Source organism: Peromyscus eremicus, chromosome 8a, assembly GCF_949786415.1.
Source record: "Peromyscus eremicus chromosome 8a, PerEre_H2_v1, whole genome shotgun sequence".
NCBI lineage: Eukaryota > Metazoa > Chordata > Mammalia > Rodentia > Cricetidae > Peromyscus > Peromyscus eremicus.
In genome coordinates this window covers 77962343-77983726 of record NC_081423.1, presented here as the reverse complement: position 1 = coordinate 77983726, position 21384 = coordinate 77962343, and the positions used below count along the sequence as shown (strand labels likewise).

Genomic DNA, 21384 nt, shown 5'->3' with positions numbered 1-21384 from the left:
CCTTTAATCCCAGCACTCAGGAGGCAGAGGCAGGCAGATCTTTGTGAGTTTGAGGCCAGCTTGGTCTACAGAGCGAGATCCAAGAAAGGTGCAAAGCTACACAGAGAAATCCTGTCTCGAAATACAAAATAAATAAATAAACAAACAAATAAATAAAATCACTCTGAAGATGTATCTAGAAACAATTTTGTACTAAAGAGCAGGAAGCTGAACTCCAAAGCAACTTAGTGGCTTGCCAAATGTGACATTGACACTGAAGCCAATAGCAGAGCTGAGATCAAACACAGTTACATTAGGAAAGGGAAGTACTGAGCTAATGCTCAGTGCAAACAAAAGATAACACACTGATGGTAGACCGTCCACTGCAAACAAAGATAACACACTGATGGTAGACCATCCACTGCAGCTAAGAACAATAGAGCCAGGAACGATAGACAAATTAAAGCAACACCACCAAGACTCGGTGAGGTACTGGTTACCCAGTGCATAGAGTACAAAAGGACTAAGCAAACCCTCTCTGTTATGAGGAAGGATAGTACAACAAACCAGAAAATGAGTGCGACACTGACACTGCCCACTCCAGCTTTCCAGTCTTAGTTCATGTGACTGCTCAACGCAACTGTCAAGCTGCCCAATCCACCGCTCAGGTACACCCACAACAAAATTAAGGTAGGTTTACAAACTGCATTCCTCCCTAAGGACATGGAATTATAATGATAAATTTGGAAATCTATTTGTTCTTGACTCCAGTAGTCCTTTCCTCTTACAATTCAACCAATCATTACTGATTTAAATAGCACCTAATAGTTTGATGTTCAAAATGAAACAGGGCTTTCCCCTCAAAACTTTCTTTCAAAGCAGAATCATCTTATCACCTAAATCAAATTATTTGAATTATTATAAAATATTTAGAGATCCCATTTGAGACAGGGCTGTGATTCACCTAAGCTTTATAAAAGTTTTCCCCACCCCTACTAGTAGTAAGGTTACAAGGTAGTTTTTTGTTTTTTTTTTTATAAATCCTCAATCTAACTAATTGTAACATTAGTAAATGTGTTTCTACTACTTAAGCCCTAAAGCCAATCAACCATAAAATTATTTATTGAAGGCTGGAGAGGTTAAGCACACTGGCTGCCCTTGCAGAGGGCCTGGGTTCAGTTTCAGCACCCACACAGCGACTCACAACCACCTATAACTCCAGTCCTAGGAAATCCAATGTCCTCTTCTGGCCTCCTTGGGCACCAGGCACGTACATGGTGCATAGATAGGCAGACAAAACACTCTCACACACACAGAAGATTAAAAAAAGTTATTAAATATAATCTGAATGTCCAATCCCATATTGAGCTATCAACCTCACCATTCCCTGTCTGGCATGGATAGAAAATGTTTTTGGTGACCCCTCAGCCATTGGTTCATATTTCATGTGTTTCCGTTTGTTTGGCTATTTGTCTCTGCGCTTTATCCGACCTTGGTCTCAACAATTCTCTCTCATATAAACCCTCCTCATTCTCGCTAATTGGACTCCCAGAGGTCCACCTGGGGCCTAGTCATGGATCTCTGCCTCCAGGTCCATCAGTAGTTGGATGAGGTTTCTAGCACGACAATTAGGGTGTTTGGCCATCCCATCACCAGAGTAGGTCAGTTCGGATTGTCGCTCGACCATTGCCAGCAGTCTGTTGTGGGGGTATCTTTGTGGATTTCTGTGGGCCTCTCTAGCACTTTGTTTCTTCCTATTCTCATGTGGTCTTCAGGCCCTCTGAGTGGGTGAGACAGTTGATTGGCCTGATCTGTTTGGGAGGCATCCAGGCAGTGGGACCGGGTCCTGTGCTCATTGCATGAGTTGGCTGTTTGAAACCTGGGGCCTATGCAGGGTCCCTTGGCTCAGCATGGGAGGAGGGGACTGGACCTACCTGGACTGAGTCCACCAGGTTGATCTCAGTCTGTGGGGAAGGCTTTGCCCTGGAGGAGATTGGAATGGGGGGCGGGCTGGGGGGAAGGTGAGGGGGGGCGGGAGGGGGGAGAACAAGGGAATCTGTGGCTGATATGTAGAACTGAATTGTATTGCAAAATAAAAATTAAAAAAAAAAAAAAGAAAAAAAAAAAAAAAAAAGAAAAAAAAAAAAAAAAAAAAAAAAGAAAATGTTTTTGGCCTTGACAAAGTAGGAAAAGCCTCAAGTTATAGTTAAGAGATTATATATTTTCAAGGACCAAGACCTTCTCCACTATATGTATTTTGTCCTCTTAAACACCAAATCATTCAAAAGTCAGAGAATATTTGCCCTGGTATTTGAGATTTAATTTTTTAAAACATTGTAAAATTAATCTAAACATTTAGAATAGTTAGATAGGTATTAATAAAAAAGGAAGCATGGGACTTTAGACAAACTCCACTTCAAATAATATATAATGTAACGAGTCCTTTTCTGTCCCACCGGCCAGCTCCCAAATAATGACATGGAGACTTCTTATTAATTATGAAAGTTGGCCTATAGCTTAGGCTTGCTCTTAACTAGCTCTTACAGCTTAAATCAACCCATTTATATTAATCCATGCACCATCACATGACATTACCTCTCTTCTATCTTGCACCTCTTAGTTCTTCTTTGTGTCTCCTGGTGTCTCTCCCTTCTTTTTCCCAGAGCCCCTTCTGTCCCCAGAAATCCCACCTAGACCTCTTGCCTAGCTACTTGTCATTCAGCTTTTTATTACACCAACCAGCAATACACCTTCACACAGTGTACGAATATCCCACAACAACATAAAGATCTCATAAGTACATTCATCTTTAAGGGGTCAATTGAGTCCCTCAAACTTATAAAACATGAAGAGGAGTTAATGTTATTTAATCATAAGTGGAAAAAACAATTACTTTAAAAACCATCTTGTAGGTCAACATTTTACTGGGTCTTCCAAAAATGCAGCTCTTTACAAATGAGAAATGGGCATCAGTTAAATAAACTTGGAAGAAAACAAGAGTTGCCCTTCTGGCTCCTGAATTCTCATGCAGCTTTACACATACATTCCTAAATCTGAATTTCTCTTTTCTAAACTAAGTGTAAGACTGTCACAAGAGAGTCACGAGGACTATCATTATCTATTCACTCCTGGATATGAAATGAAATAAAAAACAGTAAAATCAATTTTTAAAATCTAGACTAGTCGGGTATTAAAGTTAATCTGATTTCTAATACTAAATTTCTGTGCCTCTTTGAAAATAATGTAAAAATTGTTACCTGGCTCTCTTTATGAATGAGTGTAAAAGCAGTTCATATGATGCAGTGCACATGATGCAGGGTTTTTTTTTGTTTGGTTGGTTTTTTTTGTTTTTGTTTTTTTGGTTTTTTGAAGACAGAGTTTCTCTGTGTTGTTTTGGTGCCTGTCCTGGATCTTGCTCTGTAGACCAGGCTGGCCTCAAATTCACAGAGATCTGCCTGGCTCTCCCTCCCGAGTGCTGGGATCAAAGGCGTGCACCACCACCACCACCACCACCACCACCACCACCACCACCACCACCACCACCCGGCTTGCAAAGTTTTAAGAAGCAAGGTGGCCCATGTCTGCAATCTCTGTAATCCCTGCACTTGTGAAACTGAAGCAGGGGAACTGGGCTTGAGGCCAGCCTGGGCAATATAGCAAGATTCTGGAGAGGAGAGAGGAGAAAAGAGAGAAGAGAGAGGAGGAGAGAGAAGAGGGAGGGAGGGAGGGAGGGAAGGAGAGAGAGAGAGAGAGAGAGAGAGAGAGAGAGAGAGAGAGAGAAGAAAGGACAGAAAGAAAGAAAGGAGAGAAAGGGGGGAGAGAGAGTTATAGGAAGCTATAATCCAAAAGCTAAAGTTCTGTAGACTCTCTAAGGCCTCACCAAGTCTGACGACCTGAGTTCAATCCCCACATGGACCAACCAGTTTTGGCACGTTGTTCTTGGACCTCCATGGCATGTGTGTGCATACACATGCATGCACACACCAATAAATATGTGGCAAAAATTTTTAAATTAAAAAAAACTAAAATAAAACCCATGTGTCAGTAAAATATATATTTTCATATAATATATATTCATATTCATATTCCTTGTAGGCACATATACTCCCTAATTCTTGTTTATTTTTTTTCCATACAGGGTCTCATTATGTAGCTCTGGTTGCTCTGGAACTTACTATGTAGTCCAGGCTGGCCTCTAACAAAGATCTGCCTGTCTCTGCCTCCCAAGTGCTGGTATTTCATGTGTCACCATACCCAGTACCCCTATTTTTTTTAATGGTTGCACAAAACTCTTTACCTATATGCATACACACACCTTTTTAATGATTGTACAGAACTCCCTTCTAACTCTGCTGTATCATTTCCAGTTTTTGCTACTACAAACAATTTAGCAAACCAGTCTATACAAAGGCCCAGGAGCCTTGACATATTGTTAACTATTTTATCAAGACAACTGCTCTCCAAAATGTATTGATACTTCCAGTGTGATTCCTCACAGGGTATCTATCCATTCAATATGGCCAGAGAATGGGAAAAATGGGAATAAATAAATTTTAAAGTAAAAGAGTCAGTGAGATTTAGACTGAAACAAAACTAAGTGGACAAACTTCAACTAAAAGTACAGCAGATGTGATATATGGTACTGTCTATTGTTTGTAAGGTTGAAGGGCTGATGTTGACAGAAAATAAATTTCTATTCAGAGAGCAGGTAAACACCTTGTATTGTGAATTCTATCAACCACAAGAAAACCCAGTTCTGTCTCAGGTCAGGATGTATTTTACTAAGATGTACACTAACCTGGCCACTTTTGCTCAGAATGGGCTACTAGCACAGTAAGTATGATTCAGTTCCTTGCCTCTGTTACTAAGAAAGAATTCCTATTAATTCAGCTGTCTTCTGCACATTAGTCTATGACTCCAAAGGTGGTAAATGTGCTCACAAAACAAATAAGAAGCTCTTGGTGTTTTTACAGCTTTTAAATTAACAATTCATACAGCATCTAATATGTAACAGATGTCCAGTAACATACCTGATTTAATTCATGGCATCTACTTTGTATTGTTATCTAATTCTGTAATGGAATATTTGCAAAGAAACATGTAAACACCAGACAACCCTAAGAGTTTACATGTATGGGGGGAAAGGAGTATATGGGTTCTTTTGTTGTTGTTGTTGTTGTTTGTTTGTTTTTTAGTTCTTTTTTTTTAAGAATTATTTATTTATTATCTATACAGAAGAGGGTGCCAGATCTCATTACAGATGGTTGTGAGCCACCATGTGGGTGCTGGGAATTGAACTTAGGACCTCTGGAAGAGCAGTCAGTGCTCTTAACCTCTGAGCCATCTCTCCAGGCCTGAGTATATGGGTTCTTTTTTTTTTAAAGATTTATTTATTTATTATGTATACAGTATTCTGCCTGCATGTGTCCCTGCAGGCCAGAAGAGGGCACCAGATCTCATTGTGGATGGTTGTGAGCCACCATGTGGTTGCTGGGAATTGAACTCAGGACCTCTGGAAGAGCAGTCAGTGCTCTTAACCGCTGAGCCATCTCTCCAGCCCCCAGTATATGGGTTCTTAAAAGCATAAGAAAACAAAGTTCCTAATTTACTTCTCTGTAATTTATATATGTGTAAATGTATTTTCAGCAAATGCTCTTTCTAGTTTTATATGGAAGAAAAAAACCAACATGACTATTCTCAATATATTCTTTCTTCCTATCTATGTGAACCAACTACATCTAACATCTAAACTACTTAAGAAAACTGCTTTCCATTTCTGTTATTATCAGGGATCACCAAGGTACAAGCCTCACAATTGTAGGCAGTAACAAGAAGCACTCAGAATCAAGGCCAACCTTTACAAACACCTACCCATAAAACTAAGCTCGAGCTGATGATGGTGGTGGTGGTGGCGTATGCCTTTAATCCCAGCACTCCAGAGGCGGAGGCAGAGGCAGAGGCAGGTGGATCTCTGAGTTTGAGGCCACCCTGGTCTACAAAGCAAGTTCCAGGTCAGCCAAGGCTACACAAAGAAACCGTGTCTTGAAAAACAAAACGAAACAACACAAACAAACAAATAAAACCAAAAACCAACTAAGACCAGTGCTGATGGCCAAACTCTTTCTCATTATGAGGCTTGTCTTTTAGCCTTTGTTCTGATTATGTCAGTACAGGGCCCAACTGTGACATGGACTCACAGCAAATAGTTCTAGGAACCCAAAGAAACATCAATAGGTACATTAATTGGATGGAATGTCAAATAAGGAGCTAGGGCGATGACTTGATCAGTAAAGTATTTATCCTATAAACATGAGTTCCTAAGTTCAATTCCCAGTATCCATGCTTGTTTGTTTGTTTGTTTGTTTGTTTTTTAAGAGGGGTATTTTTTAATAAGGTTAATTATTTATTTATTTGTTTGTTTGTTTATTATGTATACAGAAGAGTGTGCCAGATCTCATTACAGATGGCTGTGAGCCACCATGTGGTAGCTGAGAATTGAACTCAGGACCTCTGGAAGAGCAGTCGGTGCTCTTAGCCTCTGAGCCATCTCTCCAGCCCCACTTTTATAAACTTTAAACTTTAATTTTCACAAATTACATTAACTTGGATAATTCACATATCTTTGTATTATGATTAAAAATAAAGATGATACTGTTTATTCTTTTTGTTTGTTTGTTTTGCTTTTTCGAGACAGGGTTTCTTTGTGTAGTTTTGGTGCCTGTCCTGGATCTCTCTCTGTAGACCAGACTGGCCTCGAACGCACAGAGATCTGCCTCGTTCTGCCTCCCGAGTGCTGAGATTAAAGGCGTCACTGCCTGGAGATACTGTTTACTCTTTATTCTGGAATTCAAAAAGAAATCTAAAAACAAATTACTTTTGGCCAGGTGTGATGGCTCACACCTGTAACCCTAGTACTTGGAATGTAAAAGTGGGGATAATAGATTCAAAGTCATTCTCAGCTACATGATAAGATGGAGGCCAGCCTGAAATAAATGAGACCCTCTCTCAAAATAACAACAAGAAATTTATGTTAAACAAACTACATGAGATTACCCTCATTGATTTGGAAAAAGAAAGCCTGGAGTTCATTCAGTACCTACTCTGCAGTTTGTGGCTCTTCAGGACTTTTCCTACCTGCTTCTCAAGTGTATATCTAACTTGCTACTCAAGTAGGAGAATAGTTACAGTCAAACCAACATGTTCTTATTTGTGAACTTGACAAGTTAATTAAAATGAGGTTTGGAAGATGGAGAAATGCCTTACATGTTAAGAGCACTGCTGTTCTTGCAGAGGTTTGGTTCCCAGCATCCACGAGATGACTCACAACAGGCTGTATCTCCAGTTCCAAGGGATCCAATGCCCTCTTTTGACCTCAGGAGGCTCCTGCACACATGCAGTACACAAACATACACTCAGGCACACATAAACATATACACATAAAATCGATTTAGCCAGGCCATGGTGGTGCAAACCTTTAATCCCAGCACTCAGGAGGTATCGCTATGAGGTTGAGGCCAGCCTGGTCTACAAAGCCAGTTCCAGGGCAGTCAGGGCTGTTACAGTAACAGAGAAACCCTGTCTCAAAAAGAAAAAAAAAAAAAAAAAAGAAAAAAAAGATTTTAAGATAAATGAAATGAGGTTAAGGTTTTTATATTTTAAAAAGATCTAACCATATGCTGTCTAAGGACATAGACAGTAGAATATCCACAGAATTCTGGGATAATCTTTTTTGCTACAATTTTTATATACAACAAAAGATATCTTTTAGTATACAATTCTGTGAATTCTGACAAATACCTATAGTCATGACACTCAACCAAGTCACGAAACAATATGGAGGTAAATTTTGGGACAACCACCTAAATAAGAGCTAACTAAAAACATTTATTTCAGTAGGAATTTTTTTTTTAACCAAGTTTGAAGCAGATAAAACAGGATCTAAAAATGTAGACCAGAGCCAGGCATGGTAACATACACCTTTAATACCAGCACTCAGAAGGCAGACCTCCGAGTTCCAGGCCACCCTGATCTACATAGGGAGTTCCAGGCCAGCAGCTTCATAGTAAGACCCTGTCTCAAAATTTATATTAATAAAATAAAAATTTGAGTGAGGGTTTAATGAAAACAGAGGAATGGTCCATTCTCTACTTCTAGTCCTATTTCTGAGTCAGTCCAAACTACTCTGTGATCCACCCATTTCACTGAGTTACAAGCTGGCCTAACTAACTTCCTGCTACTCAAACAGCTCTGTATTCTTCCATTTTGGATTAAAGTCTTTCCATAAAAACCTGATTATTGATGGGTGGTGGTGGCGCATGCCTTTAATCCCAGCACTCCGGACTGTGAGTTTGAAGTCAGCTGGTCTACAAAGCCAGTTTGAGGACAGCCAGGGGCCAGGGGTGTCACACAGAGATATCCTGTCTCAAAAAAAAAAAAAAAAAAAAAAAAAGGCAAACAAACAAAAACAAACTGATTATCTTCCACAATGATTCTACTATACACCCAAGTGTTCAAGTCAGGCCTGATGGTCCACACCTTTAATCCTAGCACTCTAGAGACAGGCAGGGAGATCTCCGTGAGTTCAGAATAGGCAGAACTACTGAGATTCTGTCTCAGAAAACCAAAAACCAAAACAACAAAAAACACACAATATAGTCAAACTAAAAACCCAGGAGTCAGCCTTCACTCCTCACTCTCTTCTTTACCTCAACTCCCTACCTCCAATTCTAGTCAATATTATCTTAGAAATACATCCCTTTCTTGATCTCCACACCAGTACAGAACCATCAATATGCTGGAATATTATTTTAATTGCACTACTATACTCCTCCATTCTCACTAACAGTGAACTCATTTTTGCTATGGCATCTTTGAATGTTTTTCTTCTACCCAGAATGCTTCTCCCTCATCTTTGTAAATACCTACTGCAATCTTTCCAAGGAAAATTAAATGCTTCCTTCTTACTCTCAATGTGTAGATCTCTTGCTATTGTAATTATTATTATTATTTCCCACTAGACTGAGACTCCCTGGAGAGCACTTGCTACATTACATTAACCTTAGTAAGTTTGGTATTTAGGCAGTACCCAGCTCGTTGTAGGTACTTAATGAATGTTTGAAAAAGGAACAAGTGTATGCACTATGATTTAGATAAATCAACCTTCTAGGCCACTTACTTTCCTGGCTAAGATTTCAGGCTTACCATCTAGTAATGATCTTTTGTTTGTTTGTTTTTCGAGACAGGGTTTCTCTGTGTAATAGTCCTGGCTGCTCTGGAATTTGTTTTGGAGACCAGGCTGGCCTCACAGAGATCCGTCTGCCTCCGCTTTGAGGGCTAGGATTAAAGGTGTGCATCATCATCATCATCATCATCATCACCGTGCTGAAAGCTCCTTAGTTTAAAAATTACTATTATTAGATCTGCACTGAGTTTTTAAAACATACAAATAACTAAAAATAAGTATCAAAAAAATCCTTAATATCTTAATTTCAAAGGTACTAACATAATTCTTCCTAAAGATTTACATCCAAAATGATCTCCTCAATGAAATAATAATTTACATATCCTTGGTATACATTAAAGATCTCACAGGGTAAATAAAACAGGAAGCCAGCACGCGGAAATTGAAGACAATTCTATAACTCCCTGTGACCGCCTGCCATCCTCTTGCAGCTTGTCCTTAGCCATAAGACACATTCAAATGAAAATCTCTGGGCCAGCAAGATGGCTCAGTAGTAAGTTCACCTGTCACCAAATCTGAGGAACTAAGAGTCCTGCCACCCACATGGTAGAAGGACAGAACTCCGCAAGTTTGCCCTCTGACCACTACTCTCTAATCATGGCATGTGCATGCACATGAACACACACACACACACACACACACACACACACACACTAAGTAATATGAAAAAATAAAAATCTCCAAATGGCATTTAAAAATGAAAGATGAGATGAATCAAGTTGCATGGAGTTGTTCTGTGTTTTAAAAACCAGAAATGGGTACCAAATGAATAAAGACCAGATATTTTAAAGCTAAACCATTTAATTTTACGAGAGTAAGATCCACAATAGTTGCAATATGCCTATCAAACTATACAGTACAATAAATATTTGTTATTGGGAAGTTCACTGTTTAAGTAATTTACACATACATAACTCTTAATCCTTATTTCTTGTAAAAAGTGACTACACTGTTTCTAGTTTGTTTAAAATTGGGCCATAGCTGTCTACTTTATCTTATATTTCTATACTATACAACTTAAAATGCACTAAAAATAAAAGCAGTCCTCTGAGATACAAGAGAGTTCTCATAAAGCCTTTCAACTACATCACAAATAAACTCTCCTCTCTAACTAACTGACTGTGGCCTCTTTGTCATCTCACTAACCTGCCTTTCTCAAATTGATTCACAGCACTCTGAAAGCCAAAAGCATTCTTCTTCCTCTTATCAGAATAGTACTTTTCTAGATCCAGGTCAAGTTCTACCTTGCTGCCCCAGTTCACTCTGAATTCTTATCATGCTTACTGTTAACTAAATGCTATTTAGAAATCAGGAGCTGACAATTAACTAGACTATCTTTCCTAAATCTCTCATACCCACTTCTTAAAAATAAAGATTATTTTATGTATCTGAGTGTTTGCCTGCATATATACATATGCACCACTTATGTGCCTGGTGCCAGGAGGGCAGAAGAGGGTATAGATCCCCTGGAATTAAAGTTATCGACAGTTGTTAGTTGCCATGTGAGTGCTGGGAACCAAAACCCAGTCCTTTGCAAGAACAGCAAGTGCTCTTAACTGCTGAGCCATCTCTTCAGCCTCTCACATATCCTTTTGATAGAGATAATGATGACATCTAAAATAACTGCTTAAGAAAAAATAAAAAAAAAACTGAGGCTGGAGAGATGGCTCAGCAGTCAGTTTTGGCAGAAGGTACCTTTATCTACTGAGCCATTTCATAGATCCTGTTGCTACACTTTCACAAAATAATGCAACTTCAGAAATCAATCCCAAGAGATCTGATCAGCATATAAAGATTTATGTACAAGAATGTCCATGGCAGATAATTTACAGATAAAACTAGAGAAGAAAATTTAATTAATAGAGTTGGTTAAATTAAGTATTATGTATTCAGGGAGTAGTAATGTAGCTCAGTTAGTGTAGTATTTGGCTAGCATACACAAAGTCCTGGGTTCTATTCTAAGAACCACATAAATCAAATATGATGGCACATGCCTGTACTCCCAGCACTTGAGAGTTAGAGATAAAAGGATCAGAAGTTCAAAGTTATTCTTGGCTACACAGCAAGTTCCAAGCCAGTTCACACTACATAAGACCCTGTCTCAAAAACAAACAAAACCCAACTAACTTAAAAAACAAATAAGCAAACAAAACCACCCTAACTAAACAAAACACTAACATATTATGTATCCATACAACAGACTTCTATGATTATTAGTGGTTTGTCTGTGCATATGTGTGTTGTGCATGTGGTGCATTCACCTGAGTGTGTGGGTCTGAGCACCAGTGTATGCATATAGAGAGGCCAGATGAGGATGTCAGGTTGTTTTCTCTGTGACTCTTTGCTTTCCTTCAGACAGTGTCTCTCACTGAATCAGAAGATCACTGTTTTCCTAAGGCTAGTGAGTTCCCAAGATCCACCCATCTCCACTTCCCAATGATGGAGTGACAAGCATATGCAGCCATGTGCAGTTGATTTTATATGAGTTCTGGGGATTTGAACTGAGGTCCTCATACTTGCACAGGAAACATTCTTCCCACTAAAACATCTACTCAGCCCTATTGTTTTTGTTTTTGTTTTCATCTGAGATAGGATCTCACGTAACCCAGACTGGCCTTGAAAGTCCTTGTATGGCTGGCTAATGCTGGGTTTGAACTCATCATCTCGACTCCATCTCGCAAGTGTTGGGCTTACAAGAGTGTGCCATTACACTCTGCTTTCTATGGCGTTACTTAAGAGATCATGTTTTCACCAACATGAAAAAAAATTCTGATTTTTTGATATTTATTTGTTTGTTTGTTTACTTGGTTTTCCAAGACAGGGTTTCTCTGTGTAACAGCTGTCCTGGATCTCGCTCTGTAGACCAGGCTGGCCTCCAACTCACAGAGATCAGCTTGCCTCTGACTCCAGAGTGCTGAGATTAAAGATGTATGCCACCACTGCCTAGTTGAAATTTTATTTTTATTTTTGTCTGTATGAATGTTTTTGCCTGGTATTTAAGCCTACATGTACATACAGTGTCCATGAAGGCCAGAAGAGGGCACTGGATCCCTGGGACTGGAGTTACAGTTGTGAGCTGCCATGTGGGTGCTGGGAATTGAACCCAGGTCCTCTAAAAGAACAGCCAGTGTTCCTAACAGATGAGTCATCCCTCCAGCCCCAATACAGTGAATTTTTAAAGCATCTTTTTTTTTCTCACTATGTAGCCCTAAAATTGGCCTTTTACAAAGATCAGTCTGGCTCTGTTTTCTGAGTCCTGAAATTACAGGCATGTGCCAACACACTAGATTATGAAAGCAAATTTAAAAATAACTTTAAATTCAACATTTGTAAAGATATAAATACATCTTCATATAAATATATAATACAAAGCCAGGCGACGGTGGCGTACACCTTTAGTCCCAGCACTCAGTAAGCAGAGGCAGGCAGAGTTCTGTAAGTTCGAGGCCAACCTGGTCTACAAAGCAAATTCCAGGACAGCCAGAGCTACAGAGAGAAACCTTGTCTTGAAAAAAAAACCAAATATATATTATATATATATAATTACAGATTTTATATATATCTAATTTATATATATAAACATACATATGGATATTTTTAAAAATGCCCAATAAGAGAAAATGTTGGGCTTGTGAGCTGGCTCAGTAAGTAAAAAGTTGATGATCTCAGTCACTAAAAAAAGAAAAAAGGGGCTGGAGAGATGGCTCAGTGTACAAGTGTGTACTGCTCTTCCAGAGGACCTGAGTTCAATTCCCAGCACCCAAGTCAGGCTGCTCCCAACTGCCTGTAACTCAAGCTCCAGTGGGATCCAATGCCTCTGGCCTCTGAGTACATGCATTCACGTGAACAAACCCACACACAGACATGTAGAAGCCTAGTGACTGCACTCCTCCTCCTGCTCTTACTGCGAGATTGGAGGCTGAGAAAGGAAAACCACCCAGAAGCTCATGCATGGACCAGCTGGCCTAGAGTACACAGAGTGGCAGAAACAAGACAGACCCTGGCGCAACAAGATGAGAATGGCTCCTGAAATTGTCCTTTAACCTCCACATGCCCTCAGTGGCATGCACAGCCCACACTCAAATGCCTGCACTTAAGACACACACACAGTAACAAGTGGTTTAGAAAATTGAAAATGTCAACTGTTGTTAATTCCATGTTGGGTCTTGGGGTGATTTCTTTTTCCACTTTTATATTTTTTTCATGAACTATTTAATAAGAAGAAAAAGAATACTTTTATTCTGGAAAAAAGTAAAGTACAGGGTTTTTCTTGGGGGGGGGGGTTGGTTTTTGGTTTTTTTGAGACAGGGTTTCTCTACATAATCCTGGCCGTCCTGGAACTCGATTGGTAGACCAAGCTGGCCTTAAACTCACAGAGATCCACCTGCCTCTGCCTCCCAAGTGCTAGGATTAGTGCTGGGATTAAAAGCATGAGCCCCCATTGCCTGGCAGTTTTTTAACTCTTTAAGGACTAGTGTATGGGTTCATTACTCCATTTACTATTATCACCACTACTTAAGGAGTGACAAAATAGCTCATAAAGAGCTATTTTCACTAATAGTGAAATCACTAACAGTAAAAAATCATCACTAATAGTGTATCCAAGTTGGTTTAATTAAATTCTCAGCTTTTTTTTTTTTTTCCATGCAGTCCAGGCTGGCTTTGAACTTAATATGTAGCCAACAATGCCCTTGAACTCCTGATCTGCCTGCCCCTACACCTCCCTTTCAGGCATACATCACCACACCCGATTTATGTGGTGCTGAGGATCAACCCCAGAGCTCCTGGCATGCCAGGCAAGCACTCTGCCAACTGAGGTACACACCCAGCTACCTTCTTCATAGTATTTTCAGAAGTTTCTAAAATAACTTAGAGTCACTTTCACTGAAGGAAGTTTTTCGCCTATGCAGAATTGGTTTCCATAAACAGTGACAGGACAGATGACCATGAGTCAAGTTCGTCACCAAATCAACTTATATTCCAAAGGTTAACCATCACGACCATCCCACTGCTTTGGCATCTCTAATGAAAAGATTTGAGTACCAGGGTACACTAAGACCATCATGTACTATGCCTTTGTGTTGACAGGTTTTAACTTCATCAGCTTTCACAGCCATTCCATTTCAAATGCTAGCTCGTACTGCCCTATCTTTTTTTAAAAAAAGAATCATTTTATTTATTTACGTGTGTCTGAATGTATGCATACATCTATGTACATATGAAAGTCAGAAGAGGGAGCTGGATCCCTCAGAGCTAGAGTTACAGGTGTCTGTGGGATGCCTAGCTTGTTACATGACACTGGGATGTGAACTCCAGCTCTCGTGGCTGTGCTTCAAGCCCTTTTAACCACTGAGTCATCTCTCCTGCCTCTACTCCCATCTTACTTTTGGAACTTTCTCCACTTCTCATATACTAACTTCTGAATTCTTCTGTCTACATTCACTAGCCCTATTATCAGAGAAAAAGAAGAATCAAGATGAAGAAAAAGTATAAAAGCTAAAGGGGAAGAATTAACCAGGGACACTAGAAATACAGTAATAAAGACAGTACATCTCAGGTATGGTGACCAAAGCGAAACATTACATTACACAAAAAACAGGCAAGGACACATGACAGACAGCCTAACACATCAAAATTGACTGTAGATGTGTTTGTTTGTTTGTTTGTTTTATAAATCTTGGTAATCAATTTTATATAAATGAAACTGTTTCATGGAAATGAATTTCTAGAACTGTGTGTTGAACTTCATTTGCCCTTCCAAAACCCAGTACAAAAAACCCAAACTGCCCGCTGCTGGGAATGCTTCTTCTAAATGGTAACCCATCTAAAGCCAACCACTTCCCAACCCCGCTCCTTCTGACTGTCTTATAACTGCTAATAGACCCACCATTCATCAAAGCTTGGCATTCCAAAGCTACCCTCAATTCCTTGCCCACTGTCCACCTCCACTGCATGCGGTTCCACACACCCTCAGATCGCAACCCACCTTCTCCTCTATCCAGCTGACACTCATTCACACCACAGCCACTTGTTCAGACAACTGTGAGAGGCTAACTAGTTCCCACACTCCCAGATCTTTCTCCATCAAATTTATCATGTGAAATGTCATTTAGACATTTTAAAGACCATCAATAAGCAGATGGTATACAAATGTATTACCTTAAGGTCTGATTTCACTCGAAGCTCCACTCACGTATCTGCCTACTTAACATATTTATACTTAGCCTCATTCACATCCCAAATTTGACATGTCTAAAACTGAACTCCTGATTTTTGATCTTCCCTCCAAATCCCACACCTACTCCCAATCCTCTTTATCTCTCACCCTCATCTCAGTAAGTGACACCTCTACCCATCCAGTTGCTTGAGCCAGAAACCTGGAATCATTCATGACACTTTCCTTTCCCTCAACCTCCACATTCAATCTAAAATTAAACGGAAACCGTTTTGACATTCTTCTCAAACACAGTCACTTCTCTCCCTCTCCTCTGCCACAGTCCCACCTGCAAAGCTTCCTATTTTGTGGTAGAGGCACAGCCCAGGAATTAGGACTCTTGTAGGCCCCCTAAGTGTGCTATCCTAACAAACAGCTAGCTACAGGAATTAGATTTCACTAGCCTCTCTTACTTCATTTCTACTGTCTCTTGCTCACTTAATTCTACTGGCCTCCTTGCTTGATCTTTGGACACACCAGACACAAGCAGGTCTCACAGCTTTTGCCCTTGCTCCTCTCTTTGACCTCCAACATTTTCTTAAACCTTATCTTTACAGTGATTTCAAGAAGCCCTCTCTAACTAGACCTAGGCTTACAACCTAATACTCTCCATCCCTTCTCCATCTTGATAGTTTTGCTCCTGGCATCTTCTGCCTGAATTTTCCTTTCCCTTCTCTACCAATCAAAGTTCTACACTTTGTGATTCCTAGGACCTACATGGTAGAAGGAGAGAACTGTTTCCCCTGAACTGTCCTCTAACTTGCACACACACACACACACACACACACACACACACACACACGCAAACATAAAATAAAAATTTAAATTTTATAATGTTTGAAAAAATGGTAAATTGTATACTGTAATACATAAAGGACATATTATTAAAATAGTTTATACCAAGATTATCACATGCTTGAAAGAATATCTAGCTGAAAAGCTTAATCTCTTAAAGTCTGGTGTTTGAAAATGTTAATTCCTAAGATGTATTTCTAATCAAGAAATCTAAAGCATTTTACGCTCTTTTAAAATATAGCATTCATTTTGATATCACGTTAAGCAACTCAAAGTGACTACACTAGCAATCCTGTAAGATTACACTATGAAGGACTTGCATCTCCTCATAAGGTCGCAGTTCTCAAAGTGTGGTATGTCAATGCCTGGCAAGGCCCTTTCAAAAGGTCTCTAAGTCATAACTATTTCAAGAAGAAAGAAGAAGAAAAGAAGGAAGAAGGAAGAAAGAAGAAAAAAGAAAAATTGTTTAGCTTTATGAATATGTTGACATTTGTTCTGATTATACAAAGTAATAATGAGTAAAAACTGTTGTGCCTACAAAAAGCAAGATAAATGGCATTAAATTAGTATTAATCTTTGAGATGTTGTCACCGATGATTCAGAAATAAAGTCAACTGCACTAAGAATGTTCCTTTGGTTTGTTTGAGGCAGGGTCTCATGCAGCCCATGCTGACTTTCAATTAAACTCTAGATCCTCTTCCTCTACTTCCCAAATACTAGGATTACAGATGTGGGTCACCATGCCTGACTCAAGAATGTTCTTAATGAAAGTAATCAAAACAGACCCATGGATATTTCGTGAACAGAAACAGGAGGATGCACAAAGCACTTCTCAGTATCCTCGAGCACAACCGTTTCGAGGAAAAGCACTTGTGACTGGGTTTCTTTTTTCATGAAACACTACTTTTTTCTTGGAAAAAGAACAAACTGGATATTCAGACATAAATATCTAGCAGACATTTTCTTGAAAATGAAGTGAGTCTGTCACATTAAGGAAAACAACCGACAGTATTGTTGCCAATGATAAAATCTGAGTGTTTAATGAAAAAAAATTACAATTTTGGATAATTGTAGCTGTTTGACAGCTTCCCAACGCTGATTTTTTTCATAACTTCATAACTAAAGTGTTTTTTGAAAATGATGAGATGTTTTAGACATTCAGAAGATCTGCTAAACTCAATGACTCAATAATTTTACAAATGACCAGTGACTGATCTGGAGCAAGTGCATTCAAGTGTGCACTGCTCCAGCTCCTCAGGAAGTTAAGACTGGAGGATCTCTCGAACCAAAGAGTTTGGAGCCAGCTTAGGCAACACAGGAAGATCCTATCTCTTTAAATAAATAATCCATTCAAATGCAAGACATACCAACATATGTCAATATAACAGTTGCAGCAATATAATTTCAGATCAACACCGCAAACTAGCTTACAAGGAAACTAACATTTGTCAAGTTTTATTATATCAAATGTATGTGATTGTCTAAATGGCTATAAAAGTAACTCTCCCTTTTCTAACTGTCCTTTGAGACTACATTTCCTTCCTGTATTTCAATCAAAATTATCTATCACATCAAATTGAATATAAAAGCAGAGGGCCAGGAACATGGCTCAGTTGGTAAAAGTACTTGACAGGAAGGCCTGACAACCTTGAGTTTGATCCCTGGAACTTATGTAAAGGAGCCCAATGGGTGGCCAACATCTGTAATCCTGGTACTGCAATGGGGAGATGGGAGAACGTCCCAGTAGAATCATCGAGAGGCTCAGAAGCTGGCTAAACTGAAGTATACAACACTGCAGAAACAAGAGAGGCTCTGCCTCAAAAACAAGGCGGAAGACAAGAAATTACTTCTGAAAGTTATCCTCTGGTCCTCATATACTCATAGTAGCACACATGTGCTCATAGTCTCTCTCTCTCTCTCCCTCCCGTGCCGCCCCCATACACAGCACAAACAAACAATAATAAAAGGATATAGAATGGTGGGTGTGGTTACACCTTTAATCCCAGCACTTGGGGAGGCAAAGGCAGGAGGTTCTCTGTGAGTTTGGGGCCATCCTGTTCTGCCTCAGATCTACACAGTGAGTTCCAGGATAGCCACAGCTACATAGAAAGACTCTGTCTCAAAAACAAACAAACAAACAAACAAAGAATATAGACCCAGATACAAAAATTTAGCTTAGCTGTCTTCTACTAAGTCAAAAATTTAAGAGACTTACAAAAATATTTAAAAAATGCCAACCTCACTAATTTTTCAAGATTTTTTTTAATACTATCTAAAAAAAAAAAAAATAAGCCGGGCGGTGGTGGCACACACCTTTAATCCCAGCACTTGGGAGGCAGAGGCAGGCGGATCTCTGTGAGTTCGAGGCCAACCTGGGCTACCAAGTGAGTTCCAGGAAAGGCGCAAAGCCACACAGAGAAACCCTGTCTCGAAAAACCAAAGTAAATAAATAAATAAATAAATAAAATAAAAAAATAAAAAAATAAAAAAGGCTGGGCAGTGGTGGCACACACCTTTAATCCCAGCACTCAAGAGGCAGAGGCAAGGAGAATCTCTTTGAGTTCAAAGCCCGCCTGATCTATAGGGCGAGTTCCAGGGCAGCCAGGGCTTACCCAAAGAAACGCTGTCTCAAAAAACCAAAATAAATAAATTAATTAAAATACTATTTAGTTTAATATGAGATGGAGGAGTTTGGTTTGTTTGTTTATTTTGAGACAGAGTCCCACTAATATAGTCCTGGCTGGCCTAGAACTCACCAAATAGACCAGGCTGGCCTCAAATTAAGAGTGCTGAGATTAAAGGAGTTACCTGCCTGAGTGCTGGGATTAAAGGCATTCCTCACCATGCTTGGTGACATGACTTTATTTTTCTTTTCCTTTTTTTTTTTTTTTTTTTTGGTTTTTTGAGACAGGGTTTCTCTGTGTAGCTTTGTGCCTTTCCTGGAGCTCACTTGGTAGCCCAGGCTGGCCTCGAACTCACAGAGATCCGCCTGGCTCTGCCTCCCAAGTGCTGGGATTAAAGGCGTGCGCCACCACTGCCCGGCGACTTTATTTTTCTTAAGTAAAAAAAAATTCTTAAAAAGTTTTTCTTGATGTTTTCTTTTGTAATTTATGACATGTATTTAGAGTGTGTGTGCTGTGGCATGTGTGTGGAGGTCAGAGGACAATTTACAGGAGTCAGTTCTCTTCTACTATGGTAATGGTGAGCACCTTTACCTGTTGAGCCGTCTCTCCAGCCTTGTATTCTAAATTCTGATTTGGTAATGACCAATAGATACAACCCACATTTTAAAAACAGAAAACAAAACTCTTTAAAGCACTCAATAATTTTTAAGGTTGTAAGGACTCCTAAGAAAACCTGTCTCTAATTTCAGCCATTCCCCAAATTTCTATTTATATCAAACTTCCCCTTCCCCATAAACAACTGGAGTTGAACCTGGGGCACATATGTGGCCCATGGGAAATCAAGCCTTGGCCTGACCAAATCAGATCTCCCTTAGGAATCTGAATTAAGCCTCATGGAAACTCAAGTTTATTTATAGAGCACCAGAGTCCACCGGTTCTTACTGCTGAAGTCTGTGCAACAGTTCTGGCTCCAGGACTTTCTGAAACCTGATTGTTTAGCTTTTCCTGTACTATACAACTACTGTACATCTTTTTGATAATCTCTGTTTTCAATAAGTTCCATCTCCTCATGATCAAGATTTTAACACCACTGGGCAGGGTGACTCACACTTGTAATCCCAGCATTTAGGAGGTTGAATCAGGAAGATTGCCACGAATTGGAAGCCAGTCTGAGATAAACTGAGATCATGTCTCAAAAACAACAGCAACAACAACAAAAAGATGAAGAGAAAGAAAGGAAGGAAGAAATCCTTAACACCATCAAGTTCAATATCAATGCCATTAACAAAACTGTTTTATTGGTGCCCTTATACAATCATAACAGGTCACTTTCCAGGTGAAGAGCTGATCTCTATATAAAAAAAACGAAAACCACACACACAAAAAAAAACCTAAAAGGGGAATTGGAATTATAATCTCATTCAGAACAAGTAATCAGTTGCTCAATAAGGAATGAAGGCTTTTTTCCCCCTTTTGGAGGCCATGGTATATCACATGAACATATTTCAACAGCAATAGACTATGTTAAAATGTTCCAACCAACCAGTCAGGCTTTTTCAAGGACCTTGATGAACATAAAGAGGTACTAAGCTATGGCACGAATTGTTAGAAGGTCTTGTTAATAAAAACAAACCTGGAGCCAGGTATTGGGGTGAATGCTGAAAGATCAGAGAAGCAGAACAAGCCACAGCTACCTCACCTTGCCAATTACTCAGCTGATCTCATTTCCTCAAACCGGAAGCCTGTGTCCTCATCTGAATGGGTCTCAGCTGAACTGCTGCTCAAAAGCCTAAAAGCTTAACCAAGTTAGTTCCTGGTTTTCACACCTTTTATACCTTTCTGCTTCCTGCCATCACTTCCTGGAAGTAAAGGCTCTCGTTACCACGCCTGGCTGTTTCCAGTGTGGCCTTGAACTCACAGAGATCCAGAGGGATCTCTGCCTCTGGAATGCTAGGATTAAAGGCGTGTGCTATCACTGCCTAACCTCTATGTTTAATACTAAGCCTTGCTTATCAGATAACATCAATCACTCTAAATTTCTGATAATAAAAGCAGTATTGTTAACAGCACAAGACAGACAAGCTGAGCAATGACACAGAAAAGAAAACAGAGAGGCAACCCTCATATACACAGACAAACACAAATGACATTTTAACAAGAGTACGGAACAGATGGGATTACCCAAAAGATGGGGCTGGGTCACTGGGTTATCCTCATGGAAAATTAGATTCATATTTTAGGGTCATCCTTATAGAAAAAAGAAGTTTTATCTTTTTCACGCTGAGTATCAAAATAAATTACGTAAAAAGCAAAACTATAAAACACGTAGGAGAAAACAGGACTTAATTTTCCCATAATGTAAAAGAGAATTCCTTCTGTAAGACACACACAGATACACAGACACAGACACAGACACAGACACAGACACACACACACACACACACACTAAAAAAAAAGAAATATGCCTGCGATCCTAGCACTCGGGAACCTGAAGCAGAAAGATCACAAGTTTGAAGCCAGCCTGGTTTATA

At 39.5% G+C, this 21384-nt stretch overlaps 1 protein-coding gene across 9 annotated transcripts in view; it reads right to left on the bottom strand.

The window, feature by feature from the left end:
- The window catches only part of Spop (speckle type BTB/POZ protein), an 84633-nt gene that overhangs the window by 53226 nt on the left and 10023 nt on the right, over positions 1 to 21384 (bottom strand). Inside the window, exon 2 of one of the 9 annotated variants that reach the window (XM_059271592.1) lies at positions 7243 to 7362. The exons of the other annotated variants lie outside the window; for them this stretch is intronic. The gene's annotated coding sequence lies outside the window, so the exon portion shown is untranslated. The remainder of the gene's footprint in view (positions 1 to 7242; positions 7363 to 21384) is intronic. 9 annotated transcript variants of the gene reach the window in all.